The sequence below is a fragment of the Pseudophryne corroboree genome, chromosome 2 (assembly GCF_028390025.1).
Source record: "Pseudophryne corroboree isolate aPseCor3 chromosome 2, aPseCor3.hap2, whole genome shotgun sequence".
In the NCBI taxonomy this organism is placed as follows: domain Eukaryota; kingdom Metazoa; phylum Chordata; class Amphibia; order Anura; family Myobatrachidae; genus Pseudophryne; species Pseudophryne corroboree.
In genome coordinates this window covers 884782448-884801064 of record NC_086445.1, presented here as the reverse complement: position 1 = coordinate 884801064, position 18617 = coordinate 884782448, and positions in this window count along the sequence as shown.

The following is an 18617-nucleotide window of genomic DNA, read 5'->3' as shown; positions in this document are numbered from 1 at the left end:
GGTGGTCACTGTCAGCAAACTGCAAAACTAAAATGCACCACAGGTATAGAATCTAGATGGATAGTATACTTGACGACACAGAGGTAGGTAGAGCAGTGGCCTTCCGTACCATACTGCTATATATACTGGTGGTCACTGTCAGAAAACTGCAAAACTAAAATGCACCACAGGTATAGAATCTAGATGGATAGTATACTTGACGACACAGAGGTAGGTAGAGCAGTGGCCTTCCGTACCATACTGCTATATATACTGGTGGTCACTGTCGGCAAACTGCAAAACTAAAATGCACCACAGGTATAGAATCTAGATGGATAGTATACTTGACGACACAGAGGTAGGTAGAGCAGTGGCCTTCCGTACCGTACTGCTATATATACTGGTGGTCACTGTCAGCAAACTGCAAAACTAAAATGCACCACAGGTATAGAATCTAGATGGATAGTATACTTGACGACACAGAGGTAGGTAGAGCAGTGGCCTTCCGTACCGTACTGCTATATATACTGGTGGTCACTGTCAGCAAACTGCAAAACTAAAATGCACCACAGGTATAGAATCTAGATGGATAGTATACTTGACGACACAGAGGTAGGTAGAGCAGTGGCCTTCCGTACCGTACTGCTATATATACTGGTGGTCACTGTCAGGAAACTGCAAAACTAAAATGCACCACAGGTATAGAATCTAGATGGATAGTATACTTGACGACACAGAGGTAGGTAGAGCAGTGGCCTTCCGTACCGTACTGCGATATATACTGGTGGTCACTGTCAGCAAACTGCAAAACTAAATTGCACCACAGGTATAGAATCTAGATGGATAGTATACTTGACAACACAGAGGTAGGTAGAGCAGTGGCCTTCCGTACCGTACTGCTATATATACTGGTGGTCACTGTCAGCAAACTGCAAAACTAAAATGCACCACAGGTATAGAATCTAGATGGATAGTATACTTGACGACACAGAGGTAGGTAGAGCAGTGGCCTTCCGTACCGTACTGCTATATATACTGGTGGTCACTGTCAGCAAACTGCAAAACTAAAATGCACCACAGGTATAGAATCTAGATGGATAGTATACTTGACGACACAGAGGTAGGTAGAGCAGTGGTCTTCCGTACCGTACTGCTATATATACTGGTGGTCACTGTCAGCAAACTGCAAAACTAAAATGCACCACAGGTATAGAATCTAGATGGATAGTGTACTTGACGACACAGAGGTAGGTAGAGCAGTGGCCTTCCGTACCGTACTGCTATATATACTGGCGGTCACTGTCAGGAAACTGCAAAACTAAAATGCACCACAGGTATAGAATCTAGATGGATAGTATACTTGATGACACAGAGGTAGGTAGAGCAGTGGCCTTCCGTACCGTACTGCTATATATACTGGTGGTCACTGTCAGCAAACTGCAAAACTAAAATGCACCACAGGTATAGAATCTAGATGGATAGTATACTTGACGACACAGAGGTAGGTAGAGCAGTGGCCTTCCGTACCGTACTGCTATATATACTGGTGGTCACTGTCAGCAAACTGCAAAACTAAAATGCACCACAGGTATAGAATCTAGATGGATAGTATACTTGACGACACAGAGGTAGGTAGAGCAGTGGCCTTCCGTACCGTACTGCTATATATACTGGTGGTCACTGTCAGCAAACTGCAAAACTAAAATGCACCACAGGTATAGAATCTAGATGGATAGTATACTTGACGACACAGAGGTAGGTAGAGCAGTGGCCTTCCGTACCGTACTGCTATATATACTGGTGGTCACTGTCAGCAAACTGCAAAACTACAATGCACCACAGGTATAGAATCTAGATGGATAGTATACTTGACGACACAGAGGTAGGTAGAGCAGTGGCCTTCCGTACCGTACTGCTATATATACTGGTGGTCACTGTCAGCAAACTGCAAAACTAAAATGCACCACAGGTATAGAATCTAGATGGATAGTATACTTGACGACACAGAGGTAGGTAGAGCAGTGGTCTTCCGTACCGTACTGCTATATATACTGGTGGTCACTGTCAGCAAACTGCAAAACTAAAATGCACCACAGGTATAGAATCTAGATGGATAGTGTACTTGACGACACAGAGGTAGGTAGAGCAGTGGCCTTCCGTACCGTACTGCTATATATACTGGCGGTCACTGTCAGGAAACTGCAAAACTAAAATGCACCACAGGTATAGAATCTAGATGGATAGTATACTTGATGACACAGAGGTAGGTAGAGCAGTGGCCTTCCGTACCGTACTGCTATATATACTGGTGGTCACTGTCAGCAAACTGCAAAACTAAAATGCACCACAGGTATAGAATCTAGATGGATAGTATACTTGACGACACAGAGGTAGGTAGAGCAGTGGCCTTCCGTACCGTACTGCTATATATACTGGTGGTCACTGTCAGCAAACTGCAAAACTAAAATGCACCACAGGTATAGAATCTAGATGGATAGTATACTTGACGACACAGAGGTAGGTAGAGCAGTGGCCTTCCGTACCGTACTGCTATATATACTGGTGGTCACTGTCAGCAAACTGCAAAACTAAAATGCACCACAGGTATAGAATCTAGATGGATAGTATACTTGACGACACAGAGGTAGGTAGAGCAGTGGCCTTCCGTACCGTACTGCTATATATACTGGTGGTCACTGTCAGCAAACTGCAAAACTACAATGCACCACAGGTATAGAATCTAGATGGAAAGTATACTTGACGACACAGAGGTAGGTAGAGCAGTGGCCTTCCGTACCGTACTGCTATATATACTGGTGGTCACTGTCAGCAAACTGCAAAACTAAAATGCACCACAGGTATAGAATCTAGATGGATAGTATACTTGACGACACAGAGGTAGGTAGAGCAGTGGCCTTCCGTACCGTACTGCTATATATACTGGTGGTCACTGGTCAGCAAATCTCTGCACTGTACTCCTCCTAGATAATATACTGGTGGTCCCCAGTACCCACAATATAGCAGTGTGAGCACAGATATATGCAGCACACTGAGCACAGATATGGAGCGTTTTTCAGGCAGACAACGTATACTGGTGGTCACTGGTCAGCAAAACTCTGCACTGTACTCCTCCTATATAATATACTGGTGGTCCCCAGTCCCCACAATAAAGCAGTGTGAACACAGATATATGCAGCACACTGAGCACAGATATGGAGCGTTTTTCAGGCAGACAACGTATACTGGTGGTCACTGGTCAGCAAAACTCTGCACTGTACTCCTCCTATATAATACTGCTGGTCCCCAATCCCCACAATAAAGAAGTGTGAGCACAGATATATGCAGCACACTGAGCACAGATATGGAGCGTTTATCAGGCAGAGAACGGATAAAACTGGTGGTCACTGATCAGCAAAACTCTGCACTGTACTCCTCCTATATAATACAGCTGCTCCCCACAATTAAGCAATAAGCACAAATGGAGAGGACGCCAGCCACGTCCTCTCCCTAACATTTCCAATGCACAAGTGAAAATGGCGGCGACGCGCGGCTCCTTATATAGAATCCGAATCTCGTGAGAATCCGACAGCGGGATGATGACGTTCGGGCGCGCTCGGATTAACCTAGCCATACGGGAGAATCCGAGTATGCCTCGGACCCATGTAAAATGGGTGAAGTTCGGGGGGGGGTCGGTTTCTGAGGAACCGAACCCGCTCATCACTAGTAGATGTATGGCCTCCCGCAGCAACAACAGCAGCGGCACCAGTAGCAGCATCTCGCAAACGCCAACTCGTTCCTAGGCAAGCTACGCGATGTATCACCGCTTTCCGTAAGAGGCACACCGCTGACAACCTCTTACGGAAACTGAGGGACATCATTGCACAATGGCTTACCCCAATTAGACTCTCCTGGGGATTTGTGATATCAGACAATGCCACCAATATTGTGCGTGCATTACATCTGGGCAAATTCTAGCACGTTCCTTGTTTTGCACATACAATTAATTTGGTGGTGAAGAATTTTTGTTAAAATGACAGGGGCATGCAGGAGATGCTGTCGGTGGCCCGAAAAATTGTGGGCCACTTTTGGCATTCAGCCACTGTGTGCCACTCCTAGATGGGCCAGGTGTTTGTGCCGCACACTTGTGTCGCTTAGCTTAGTCATCCAGCTACCTCGGTGCACCTCTTTTTTTCTTTGTATCATGTGCTGTTTAGGGCCTAGTTTTTAGAAGTGTCATCCTGTCTGACACTGCAATGTCACTCCTATATGGGCCAGGTGTTTGTGCCGCACATTTTTGTCGGTTAGCTTAGTCATCCAGCCACCTCAATGCACCTTTTTTTCTTCTTTGCATGATGTGCTGTTTGGGGCCTTGTTTTTAAAAGTGCCATCCTGTCTGACACTGCAGTGCCACGCCTAGATGGGCCAGGTGTTTGTGTCGCACACTTGTGTCACTTAGCTTAGTTATCCAGCTACCTCATTGCACCTCTTTTTCTTCTTTGCATGATGTGCTGTTAGGGGCCTAGTTTTTAAAAGTGCCATCCTGTCTGACACTGCAGTGCCACTCCTAGATGGGCCAGGTGTTTGTGCCGCCCACTTGTGTTGCTTAGCTTAGTCACCCAGCTACCTTGGTGCACCTCTTTTACTTCTTTGCATTATGTGCTATTTGGGGCCTATTTTTTAAAAGTGCCATTCTGTCTGACAGTGCAGTGCCAGTCCTAGATGGGCCAGGTGTTTGTGCCGCACATGTTTGTCGGTTAGCTTAGCTTAGTCATCCAGCCACCTCAATGCACCTCTTTTTCTTCTTTGCATGATGTGCTGTTTGGGGCCTTGTTTTTAAAAGTGCCATCGTGTCTGACACTGCAGTGTCATGCCTAGATGGGCCAGGTGTTTGTGCCGCACACTTGTGTCACTTAGCTTAGCTATCCAGCTACATCATTGCACCTCTTTTTCTTCTTTGCATGATGTGCTGTTAGGGGCCTAGTTTTTAAAAGTGCCATCCTGACACTGCAGTGCCACTCCTAGATGGGCCAGGTTTTTGTGCCGCACACTTGTGTCACTTAGCTTAGTTATCCAGCTACCTCATTGCACCTATTTTTCTTCTTTGCATGATGTGCTGTTAGGGGCCTAGTTTTTAAAAGTGCCATCCTGTCTGACACTGCAGTGCCACTCCTAGATGGGCCAGGTGTTTGTGCCGTCCACTTGTGTCGCTTAGCTTAGTCACCCAGCTACCTTGGTGCACCTCTTTTACTTCTTTGCAGTATGTGCTATTTGGGGCCTATTTTTTTAAAAAAAGTGCCATTCTGTCTGACACTGCAGTGCCAGTCCTAGATGAACCAGGCGTTTGTGCCGCACACTTGTGTCACTTATCATAGTCATCCAGCAACCTCGGTGCACCTCTTTTTTTCTTTGCATCATGTGCAGTTTGGGGCCTAGTTTCTAAAAGTGCCATCCTGTCAGCCACTGCAGTGCTACTCCTAGATCGGCCAGGTGTTTGTGCCGCACACTTGTGTCACTTAGCTTAGTCATCCAGCTACCTCATTGCACCTCTTTTTCTTCTTTGCATGATGTGCTGTTAGGGGCCTAGTTTTTAAAAGTGCCATCCTGTCTGACACTGCAGTGCCAGTCCTAGATGGGCCAAGTGTTTGTGCCACACACTTGTGTTGCTTAGCTTTGTCATCCAGAAACCTTGGTGTACCTTTTTTTTCCTTTGCATTATGTGCTGTTTGGGGCCTAGTTTTTAAAAGTGCCATCCTGTCTGACACTGCAGTGCCACTCCTAGATGGGCCAGGTGTTTGTGCCGCCCACTTGTGTCGCTTAGTTTAGTCACCCAGCTACCTTGGTGCATCTCTTTTACTTATTTGCATTATGTGCTATTTGGGGCCTTTTTTTTAAAGTGCCATTCTGTCTGACACTGCAGTGCCAGTCCTAGATGGGCCAGGTGTTTGTGCCGCCCACTTGTGTCGCTTAGTTTAGTCACCCAACTACCTTGGTGCACCTCTTTTACTTCTTTGCATTATGTGCTATTTGGGGCCTATTTTTTAAAAGTGCCAATCTGTCTGACACTGCAGTGCCACTCCTAGATGGGCCAGGTGTTTGTGCCGCACACTTGTGTCGCTTAGCTTAGTCATCCAGCTACCTCGGTGCACCTCTTTTTTTTCTTAGCATCATGTGTAATTTGGGGCCTAGTTTCTAAAAGTGCCATCGTGTCAGCCACTGCAGTGCTACTCCTAGATGTGCCAGGTGTTTGTGCCGCACACTTGTGTCGCTTAGTTTAGCCATCCAGCAACCTCATTGCACCTCTTTTTCTTCTTTGCATGATGTGCAGTTTGGGGCCTAGTTTTTAAAAGTGACATCCTGTCTGCCATTGCAGTGCCACTCCTAGATGGGCCAGGTGTTTGTGCTGCACATTTGTGTCGCTTAACAAAGTCTTCCAGCTACCTCACCGCACCTCTTTTTTTGTATGCATGATGTGCTGTTTGGGACCTAGTTTTTAAAAGTGCCATCCTGTCGGATCAAAATTACCCCCAAATTCTGTGATTTTAGCTGTTTTTGTGTTTTTTTCAAAAATCATCCAGATTCAAAATCAAAACCCGAAAGGGTGATTTTGGCAAAACCAATCCAGATCAAAAACACGAGCAGGGATCCAGATCCAAAACCAAAACACAACACACTAAAAGTGCCCACCGCACATCTGTAATAATAAGATTTTAAATCTATCGGTTAATCTTTTTCTCCTAGTCCGTAGAGGATACTGGGGACTCCGTAAGGACCATGGGGTATAGACGGGCTCCGCAGGAGACATGGGCACTACAAAGAACTTTAGAATGGGTGTGCACTGGCTCCTCCCTCTATGCCCCTCATCCAGACGTCAGTTAGAGAAACTGTGCCCAGAGGAGACGGACAGTACGAGGAAAGGATTTTTGTAAATCTAAGGGCAAGATTCATACCAGCCCACACCATCCACACCGTAAAACCTGGACTATACGCAACCAGTTAACAGTATGAACAAAACAGTATCAGCCAACAACTGATCTTAACTGTAACATAACCCTTATGTAAGCAACAACTATAAACAAGTCAAGCAGAAATATGTCCGCACTGGGACGGGCGCCCAGCATCCTCTACGGACTAGGAGAAAAAGATTTACCGGTAGGTTTAAAATCTTATTTTCTCTTACGTCCTAGAGGATGCTGGGGACTCCGTAAGGACCATGGGGATTATACCAAAGCTCCAAAACGGGCGGGAGAGTGCAGATAATTCTGCTGCACCGATTGAGCGAACAAGAGGTCCTCATCAGCCAGGGTATCAAACTTGTAGAATTTTGCAAAAGTGTTTGAACCCGACCAAGTAGCCGCTCGGCAAAGCTGTAAAGCCAAGACACCTCGGGCAGCCGCCCAAGAAGAGCCCACCATCCTAATGGAATGGGCCTTAACCGAATTTGGTAATGGCAATCCAGCCGTAGAATGAGCCTGCTGAATCGTGTTACAGATCCAGCGAGCAATAGTCTGCTTAGAATCAGGAGCGCCAACCTTATTGGCTGCATACAGGACAAACAGTGCCTCTGTTTTCCTAACCCTAGCCGTCCTGGCTACATACATTTTTAAGGCCATGACTACCTCCAGGGACTTGGAATCCTCTAAGTCACCCGTAGCCACAGGCACCACAATAGGTTGGTTCATATGAAATGAAGAAACAACCTTATGCAAAAATTGAGGACAAGTCCTCAACTCTGCTCTATCCACATGGAAAATCAAATAGGGGCTCTTGTGAGACAAGGCCGCCAATTCGGACACCCGCCTTGCAGATGCCAAGGCCAACAACATGACCACCTTCCAAGTGAGAAATTTTAATTCAACCGTTTGAAGAGGTTCAAACCAGTGTGATTTTAGGAACTGTAACACCACGTTAAGGTCCCATGGTGCCACTGGGGGCACAAAAGGAGGCTGGATGTGTAGCACTCCCTTTACAAAAGTCTGGACTTCTGGGAGAGAAGCCAATTCCTTCTGGAAGAATATAGATAGGGCCGAAATCTGTACCTTAATGGAGCCTAACTTTAGGCCCATATCCACTCCTGTCTGTAGAAAGTGGAGAAAACGGCCCAGATGGAAATCCTCCGTAGGAGCATTCTTGGCTTCACACCAAGATACATACTTCCTCCAGATACGGTGATAATGTTTCGCCGTCACCTCCTTCCTAGCCTTTATCAGAGTAGGGATGACTTCCTCCGGAATACCTTTCCCAGCTAGGATTCGGTGTTCAACCGCCATGCCATCAAACGTAACCGCGGTAAGTCTTGGAATACGCAGGGCCCCTGCTGCAACAGGTCCTCCCTGAGAGGAAGAGGCCATGGATCTTCTGTGAGCATCTCCTGAAGATCTGAATACCAGGCCCTTCGCGGCCAATCTGGAACAATGAGTATTGTCTGCACTCTTTTTTGTCTTATGATTCTCAATATTTTTGAGATGAGAGGAAGAGGAGGGAACACATAGACCGACTGAAACACCCATAATATCACCAGGGCATCTACTGCTACTGTGTATACAAAAGAGAAAAAAACAAAGTTGCCTTTTTGTGATGCATCACAAAAAGGCAACTTTGTTTTTTTCTCTTTTGTATACATATTACCCTACTTTGCCTGTGGTAGCACCCCCCGGTGAAGACAATTCACATGAATAAAATTATAAATATTTAAGGGGGTTAGTTAGAAGAAATAGAAATGACTTGTGCGACCTTTCCTTTCTGTGTATAACCATCTACTGCTACTGCCTGAGGGTCCCTTGACCTGGCACAATACCTCCGAAGCTTCTTGTTGAGGCGTGACGCCATCATGTCTATTTGAGGAAGTCCCCAAAGCCTTGTTATCTCTGCAAAAACTTCTTGATGAAGTCCCCACTCTCCTGGATGGAGATCGTGTCTGCTGAGGAAGTCTGCTTCCCAGTTGCCCACTCCCGGAATGAAGACTGCTGACAGAGCGCTTACGTGATTTTCCGCCCAGCGAAGAATCCTGGTGGCTTCCGCCATTGCCACTCTGCTCCTTGTCCCGCCTTGGCGGTTTACATGAGCCACGGCTGTGACGTTGTCTGATTGAATCAGAACCGGTAGGTCGCGAAGAAGACTCTCCGCTTGTCGTAGGCCATTGTATATGGCCCTCAATTCCAGTACGTTGATGTGTAGACAAGCCTCCTGGCTTGACCACAGTCCCTGAAAATTTCTTCCTTGTGTGACCTGCTCCCCATCCTCGGAGGCTCGCGTCCGTGGTCACCAGAACCCAGTCTTGAATGCCGAACCTGCGACCCTCTAGAAGGTGAGCACTCTGCAGCCACCACAGGAAAGACACCCTGGCCCTGGGGGACAGGCTTATTTTCTGATGAATTTGTAGATGGGACCCCGACCACTTCTCCAGAAGGTCCCACTAAAATGTCCTCGCATGGAACTTGCTGAAGGGGATGGCCTCGTAGGCCGCCACCATTTTTCCCAGAACTCGAGTGCATTGATGAACTGACACTCTTTTTGGTTTTAGCAGGTCTCTGACCATGTTCTGGAGTTCCTGAGCTTTTTCCATTGGGAGAAAAACCCTCTTCTGTTCTGTGTCCAGAATCATGCCTAGGAATGATACCCGAGTCGTTGGAATCAATTGTGACTTTCGTAGATTTAGAATCCAACCGTGCTGTTGCAGCACTCTCAGGGAGAGCGACACATTTTTCAGCAATTGATCTCTCGATCTCGCTTTTATCAGTAGATCGTCCAAGTACGTGATAATTGTGACTCCCTGCCTGCGCAGGAGCACCATCATTTCCGCCATTACCTTGGTGAAAATCCTCGGGGCCGTGGAAAGCCCAAACGGCAACGTCTGAAACTGGTAATGACAGTCCTGTACAGCAAATCTCAGGTACGCCTGATGAGGAGAATATATGGGGACATGAAGGTATGCATCCTTTATGTCTAATGACACCATAAAATCTCCCCCTTTCAGGCTGGAGATCACTGCCCGGAGCGATTCCATCTTGAATTTGAATTTTTTCAAGTACAGGTTTAGGGATTTTAGATTCAGAATGGGTCTGACCGAGCCATCCGGCTTCGGGACCACAAACAGGGTTGAATAGTACCCTTTCCCCTGTTGGACTAGGGGAACCTTGATATTCACTTGCTGTTGACACAGCTTTTGAATTGCAGCTAACACTATTTCCCTCTCTGGGGGAGAAGCTGGCAAAGCCGACTTGAAAAATCGGCGAGGAGGCACCTCTTCGAATTCCAGTTTGTAGCCTTGGGATACGATTTCCATCGCCCAAGGATCCACGTCTGACAGAACCCAGACCTGGCTGAAGAGTCGAAGACGTGCCTCCACCGGTGCGGAATCCCTCAGTGGAGCCCCAGCGTCATGCGGTGGATTTAGTAGAAGCCGGGGAGGACTTCTGCTCCTGGGAACTAGCCGTAGCAGGCTTTCTTTTCCCTCTACCCTTACCCCTGGTGAGGAAGGAAGAGCCCCGACCTCTTCTGGACTTATGCGACCGAAAGGACTGCATCTGATATGATGGAGTTTTCTTTTGCTGTGGGGGAACATAAGGCAAAAAAGTAGATTTACCCGCGGTAGCTGTGGAAACCAGGTCCGCTAGACCTTCCCCAAATAAAACCTCACCCTTGTAAGGTAAAACCTCCATATGCATTACAACCCCAAGCCGATGCTATTGCCTGTCTGAGTAAAGCACCCGTATGTGTATAAATAGATTTTAAGGTAGTTTCCTGTCTGCGATCAGCAGGATCCTTGAGGGCTGCCGTGTCTGGAGACGGTAGCGCCACCTTCTTGGACAAGCGCGTTAAAGCCTTGTCCACCCTGGGCGAGGATTCCCACCGTACCCTGTCCTGTGCAGGGAAAGGATACGCCATAAGAATCCTCTTGGTAATCTGCAGCATAAGAATCCTCTTGGGAATCTGTCCGGAGTTTCCCAAGCCTTTTCAAATAATGCATTCAGCTCATGAGATGGGGGAAAGGTTATCTCAGGTTTCTTTTCCTTAAACATGTGTACCCTCGTGTCAGGGACAGAGGGGTCATCTGTGATAAGCAAAACATCTTTTATTGCAAAAATCATATAATGAATACTTTTTGCCACCCTTGGGTGTAACCTTGCATCATCGTAGTCGACACTGGAGTCAGAATCCGTGTCGGTATCAGTGTCTGCTATTTGGGATAGGGGACGTTTTTGAGACCCTGAAGGGCCCTGTGACACAGTCAAAGCCATGGATTGACTCCCTGCTTTTCCCTGGACTCTGCTTTGTCCATCCTTTTATGTAATAAGTAGTGATGAGCGGGTTCGGTTTCTCGGAAACCGAACCCCCCCGAACTTCACGCTTTTTACACGGGTCCGAGGCAGACTCGGATCTTCCCGCCTTGCTCGGCTAACCCGAGCGCGCCCGAACGTCATCATCCCGCTGTCGGATTCTCGCGAGGCTCGTATTCTATCGCGAGACTCGGATTCTATATAAGGAGCCGCGCGTCGCCGCCATTTTCACACGTGCATTGAGATTGATAGGGAGAGGACGTGGCTGGCGTCCTCTCCGTTTAGAGTAGACTAGAGAGTAGTAGAGAGTAGAGACACTTGATTTACTAATTTTGGGGAGCATATTAGGATGGAGTACTACTTGCTGATAGTGTGACCAGTGACCACCAGTTTAATTAATCCGTTCTCTGCCTGAAAAAAAACGATACACAGTGTGACACAGTCACATACCATATCTGTGCTCAGCCTCAGTGTGCCCTCAGTGTGCTGCATCATCTATGTAATACTGTATATCTGACTGTGCTGAGTGCTCACTGCTCACACAGCTTAATTGTGGGGGAGACTGGGGAGCAGTTATAGCAGGAGTACATATTTTAACAGTGCACACTTTTGCTGCCAGAGTGCCACTGCCAGTGCCAGTGTGACTGACCAGTGACCACTGATCACCAGTATATTGTGATTGTCTGCCTGAAAAAGTTAAACACTCGTCGTGTGGTGTTTTTATTCTATAAACGCATTCTGCTGACAGTGTCCAGCAGGTCCGTCATTATATAATATATACCTGTCCGGCTGCAGTAGTGATATATATATATTTTTTATATCATTATCATCCAGTCTATATTAGCACTGCAGCAGACGCAGTACGGTAGTCCACGGCTGTAGCTACCTCTGTGTCGGCAGTCGCTCGTCCATCCATAATTGTATACCACCTACCCGTGGTGTTTTTTTTTTTTTCTATCTTCTTGATACTAGTAGCTTACTTTAGGAGTCTGCAGTGCTGAGCTGACAGTGTCCAGCAGGTCCGTCATTATATAATATATACCTGTCCGGCTGCAGTAGTGATATATATATATATTTTATATCTCATTATCATCCAGTCTATATTAGCAGCAGACGCAGTACGGTAGTCCACGGCTGTAGCTACCTCTGTGTCGGCAGTCGCTAGTCCATCCATAATTGTATACCACCTACATGTGGTGTTTTTTTTTTTTTCTATCTTCTTGATACTACTAGTAGCTTACTTTAGGAGTCTGCAGTGCTGAGCTGACAGTGTCCAGCAGGTCCGTCATTATATAATATATACCTGTCCGGCTGCAGTAGTGATATATATATATATTTTTGATATCATTATCATCCAGTCTATATTAGCAGCAGACGCAGTACGGTAGTCCACGGCTGTAGCTACCTCTGTGTCGGCAGTCGGTCGTCCATCCATAATTGTATACCAACTACCTGTGGTGTTTTTTTTTTTTCTATCTTCTTGATACTAGTAGCTTACTTTAGGAGTCTGCAGTGCTGAGCTGACAGTGTCCAGCAGGTCCGTCATTATATAATATATACCTGTCCGGCTGCAGTAGTGATATATATATATTTTATATCTCATTATCATCCAGTCTATATTAGCAGCAGACGCAGTACGGTAGTCCACGGCTGTAGCTACCTCTGTGTCGGCAGTCGCTAGTCCATCCATAATTGTATACCACCTACCTGTGGTGTTTTTTTATTTTCTATCTTCTTGATACTACTAGTAGCTTACTTTAGGAGTCTGCAGTGCTGAGCTGACAGTGTCCAGCAGGTCCGTCATTATATAATATATACCTGTCCGGCTGCAGTAGTGATATATATATATTTTTTATATCATTATCATCCAGTCTATATTAGCAGCAGACGCAGTACGGTAGTCCACGGCTGTAGCTACCTCTGTGTCGGCAGTCGCTCGTCCATCCATAATTGTATACCACCTACCTGTGGTGTTTTTTTTTTTTTTTCTATCTTCTTGATACTACTAGTAGCTTACTTTAGGAGTCTGCAGTGTTGAGCTGACAGTGTCCAGCAGGTCCGTCATTATATAATATATACCTGTCCGGCTGCAGTAGTGATATATATATATATATTTTTTATATCATTATCATCCAGTCTATATTAGCAGCAGACGCAGTACGGTAGTCCACGGCTGTAGCTACCTCTGTGTCGGCAGTCGCTCGTCAATCCATAAGTATACTAGTATCCATCCATCTCCATTGTTTACCTGAGGTGCCTTTTAGTTGTGCCTATTAAAATATGGAGAACAAAAATGTTGAGGTTCCAAAAATAGGGAAAGATCAAGATCGACTTCCACCTCGTGCTGAAGCTGCTGCCACTAGTCATGGCCGAGACGATGAAATGCCAGCAACGTCGTCTGCCAAGGCCGATGCCCAATGTCATAGTACAGAGCATGTAAAATCCAAAACACCAAATATCAGTAAAAAAAGGACTCAAAAATCTAAAATAAAATTGTCGGAGAAGAAGCGTAAACTTGCCAATATGCCATTTACCACACGGAGTGGCAAGGAACGGCTGAGGCCCTGGCCTATGTTCATGGCTAGTGGTTCAGCTTCACATGAGGATGGAAGCACTCAGCCTCTCGCTAGAAAAATGAAAAGACTCAAGCTGGCAAAAGCACAGCAAAGAACTGTGTGTTCTTCGAAATCACAAATCCACAAGGAGAGTCCAATTGTGTCATTTGCGATGCCTGACCTTCCCAACACTGGACGTGAAGAGCATGCGCCTTCCACCATTTGCACGCCCCCTGCAAGTGCTGGAAGGAGCACCCGCAGTCCAGTTCCTGATAGTCAGATTGAAGATGTCAGTGTTGAAGTACACCAGGATGAGGAGGATATGGGTGTTGCTGGCGCTGGGGAGGAAATTGACCAGGAGGATTCTGATGGTGAGGTGGTTTGTTTAAGTCAGGCACCCGGGGAGACACCTGTTGTCCGTGGGAGGAATAGGGCCATTGACATGCCTGGTGAAAATACCAAAAAAATCAGCTCTTCGGTGTGGAAGTATTTCAACAGAAATGCGGACAACATTTGTCAAGCCGTGTGTTGCCTTTGTCAAGCTGTAATAAGTAGGGGTAAGGACGTTAACCACCTCGGAACATCCTCCCTTATACGTCACCTGCAGCGCATTCATCATAAGTCAGTGACAAGTTCAAAAACTTTGGGCGACAGCGGAAGCAGTCCACTGACCAGTAAATCCCTTCCTCTTGTAACCAAGCTCACGCAAACCACCCCACCAACTCCCTCAGTGTCAATTTCCTCCTTACCCAGGAATGCCAATAGTCCTGCAGGCCATGTCACTGGCAATTCTGACGAGTCCTCTCCTGCCTGGGATTCCTCCGATGCATCCTTGCGTGTAACGCCTACTGCTGCTGGCGCTGCTGTTGTTGCTGCTGGGAGTCGATGGTCATCCCAGAGGGGAAGTCGTACTCGTAAGACCACTTTTACTACTTCCACCAAGCAATTGACTGTCCAACAGTCCTTTGCGAGGAAGATGAAATATCACAGCAGTCATCCTGCTGCAAAGCGGATAACTGAGGCCTTGGCATCCTGGGCGGTGAGAAACGTGGTTCCGGTATCCATCATTACTGCAGAGGCAACTAGAGACTTGTTGGAGGTACTGTGTCCCCGGTACCAAATACCATCTAGGTTCCATTTCTCTAGGCAGGCGATACCGAAAATGTACACAGACCTCAGAAAAAGACTCACCAGTGTCCTAAAAAATGCAGTTGTACCCAATGTCCACTTAACCACGGACATGTGGACAAGTGGAGCAGGGCAGACTCAGGACTATATGACTGTGACAGCCCACTGGGTAGATGTATGGACTCCCGCCGCAAGAACAGCAGCGGCGGCCCCAGTAGCAGCATCTCGCAAACGCCAACTCTTTCCTAGGCAGGCTACGCTTTGTATCACCGCTTTCCAGAATACGCACACAGCTAAAAACCTCTTACGGCAACTGAGGAAGATCATCGCAGAATGGCTTACCCCAATTGGACTCTCCTGTGGATTTGTGGCATCGGACAACGCCAGCAATATTGTGTGTGCATTAAATCTGGGCAAATTCCAGCACGTCCCATGTTTTGCACATACCTTGAATTTGGTGGTGCAGAATTATTTAAAAAACGACAGGGGCGTGCAAGAGATGCTGTCGGTGGCCAGAAGAATTGCGGGACACTTTCGGCGTACAGGCACCACGTACAGAAGACTGGAGCACCACCAAAAACGCCTGAACCTGCCCTGCCATCATCTGAAGCAAGAAGTGGTAACGAGGTGGAATTCAACCCTCTATATGCTTCAGAGGTTGGAGGAGCAGCAAAAGGCCATTCAAGCCTATACAACTGAGCACGATATAGGAGGTGGAATGCACCTGTCTCAAGCGCAGTGGAGAATGATTTCAACGTTGTGCAAGGTTCTGCAACCTTTTGAACTTGCCACACGTGAAGTCAGTTCAGACACTGCCAGCCTGAGTCAGGTCATTCCCCTCATCAGGCTTTTGCAGAAGAAGCTGGAGACATTGAAGGAGGAGCTAACACAGAGCGATTCCGCTAGGCATGTGGGACTTGTGGATGGAGCCCTTAATTCGCTTAACAAGGATTCACGGGTGGTCAATCTGTTGAAATCAGAGCACTACATTTTGGCCACCGTGCTCGATCCTAGATTTAAAACCTACCTTGGATCTCTCTTTCCGGCAGACACAAGTCTGCTGGGGTTCAAAGAACTGCTGGTGACAAAATTGTCAAGTCAAGCGGAACGCGACCTGTCAACATCTCCTCCTTCACATTCTCCCGCAACTGGGGGTGCGAGGAAAAGGCTCAGAATTCCGAGCCCACCCGCTGGCGGTGATGCAGGGCAGTCTGGAGCGACTGCTGATGCTGACATCTGGTCCGGACTGAAGGACCTGCCAACGATTACGGACATGTCGTCTACTGTCACTGCATATGATTCTCTCCCCATTGAAAGAATGGTGGAGGATTATATGAGTGACCGCATCCAAGTAGGCACGTCAGACAGTCCGTACTTATACTGGCAGGAAAAAGAGGCAATTTGGAGGCCCTTGCACAAACTGGCTTTATTCTACCCAAGTTGCCCTCCCACAAGTGTGTACTTCGAAAGAGTGTTTAGTGCCGCCGCTCACCTTGTCAGCAATCGGCGTACGAGGTTACATCCAGAAAATGTGGATAAGATGATGTTCATTAAAATGAATTATAATCAATTCCTCCGTGGAGACATTGACCAGCAGCAATTGCCTCCACAAAGTACACAGGGAGCTGAGATGGTGGATTCCAGTGGGGACGAATTGATAATCTGTGAGGAGGGGGATGTACACGGTGATATATCGGAGGATGATGATGAGGTGGACATCTTGCCTCTGTAGAGCCAGTTTGTGCAAGGAGAGATTAATTGCTTCTTTTTTGGTGGGGGTCCAAACCAACCCGTCATTTCAGTCACAGTCGTGTGGCAGACCCTGTCACTGAAATGATGGGTTGGTTAAAGTGTGCATGTCCTGTTTATACAACATAAGGGTGGGTGGGAGGGCCCAAGGACAATTCCATCTTGCACCTCTTTTTTCTTTCATTTTTCTTTGCGTCATGTGCTGTTTGGGGGGTGTTTTTTGGAAGGGCCATCCAGCGTGACACTCCAGTGCCACTCCTAGATGGGCCAGGTGTTTGTGTCGGCCACTAGGGTCGCTTAGCTTACTCACACAGCTACCTCATTGCGCCTCTTTTTTTCTTTGCGTCATGTGCTGTTTGGGGAGTGTTTTTTGGAAGGGCCATCCTGCGTGACACTGCAGTGCCACTCCTAGATGGGCCAGGTGTTTGTGTCGGCCACTAGGGTCGCTTAGCTTACTCACACAGCTACCTCATTGCGCCTCTTTTTTTCTTTGCGTCATGTGCTGTTTGGGGAGTGTTTTTTGGAAGGGCCATCCTGCGTGACACTGCAGTGCCACTCCTAGATGGGCCAGGTGTTTGTGTCGGCCACTAGGGTCGCTTAGCTTACTCACACAGCTACCTCATTGCGCCTCTTTTTTTCTTTGCGTCATGTGCTGTTTGGGGAGTGTTTTTTGGAAGGGCCATCCTGCGTGACACTGCAGTGCCACTCCTAGATGGGCCAGGTGTTTGTGTCGGCCACTTGGGTCGCTTAGCTTAGCCATCCAGCGACCTCGGTGCAAATTTTAGGACTAAAAATAATATTGTGAGGTGTGAGGTGTTCAGAATAGACTGAAAATGAGTGGAAATTATGGTTACTGAGGTTAATAATACTTTGGGATCAAAATGACCCCCAAATTCTATGATTTAAGCTGTTTTTTAGGGTTTTTTGAAAAAAACACCCGAATCCAAAACACACCCGAATCCGACAAAAAAAATTCGGTGAGGTTTTGCCAAAACGCGTTTGAACCCAAAACACGGCCGCGGAACCGAACCCAAAACCAAAACACAAAACCCGAAAAATTTCCGGTGCTCATCACTAGTAATAAGGTCACATTTGCATTTAAAACATTCCACATGTCCAACCAATCAGGTGTCGGCGTTGCCGACGGAGACACCACAATCATCAGCTCCACCTCCTCCTTAGACGAGCCTTCCGCTTCAGACATGCCGACACACTCGTACCGACACCCCCACACACACGGATATATTTATATGGAGACAGTTCCCCAATAAGGCCCTTTGGAGAGACAGAGAGAGAGTATGCCAGCACACACCCAGCGCCAACTGACACTGGAAACAAATTCCCAGATAAATAGCATTTTTATATAATTATATGTATATAATACACTCACTGCGCCTTACAAGTGCCCCGTCCCCCCTCTTTTCTGCCCTGTGTCACCGTGTTCAGCAGGGGAGAGTCCGGGGAGCCAGCTTCTCTGCAGTGCTCTGTGGAGAAAATGGCACTGGTTAGTGCTGAGGGATCAAGCTCCGCCCCCCCCCCCCAGCGGCGGGCTTCGGTCCCGCTCAATTTTGTAATACTGGCGGGTGATTATAATATATACTGCCTCCGCAGCCTATATATGCCTGGTAGCCAGTCCTAGAGGTTTATTATTGCTGCCCAGGGCGCCCCCCTGCGCCCTGCACCCATCAGTGCCTGCCGTGTGTGTTGTGTGTGGGAGCAATGGCGCGCGCCTTTGAAGTCTTCTTTTTTCTTATACTCACCTGGCTTCTATCTTCCGGCTCTGTGAGGAAGACGGCGGCGCGGCTCTGGGACAAACGGCGAGGGGAGACCTGCGTTCCGACTCCCTCTGGAGCTAATGGTGTCCAGTAGCCTAAGAAGCAGAGCCTATCATTTAAGTAGGTCTGCTTCTCTCTCCTCAGTCCCACGATGC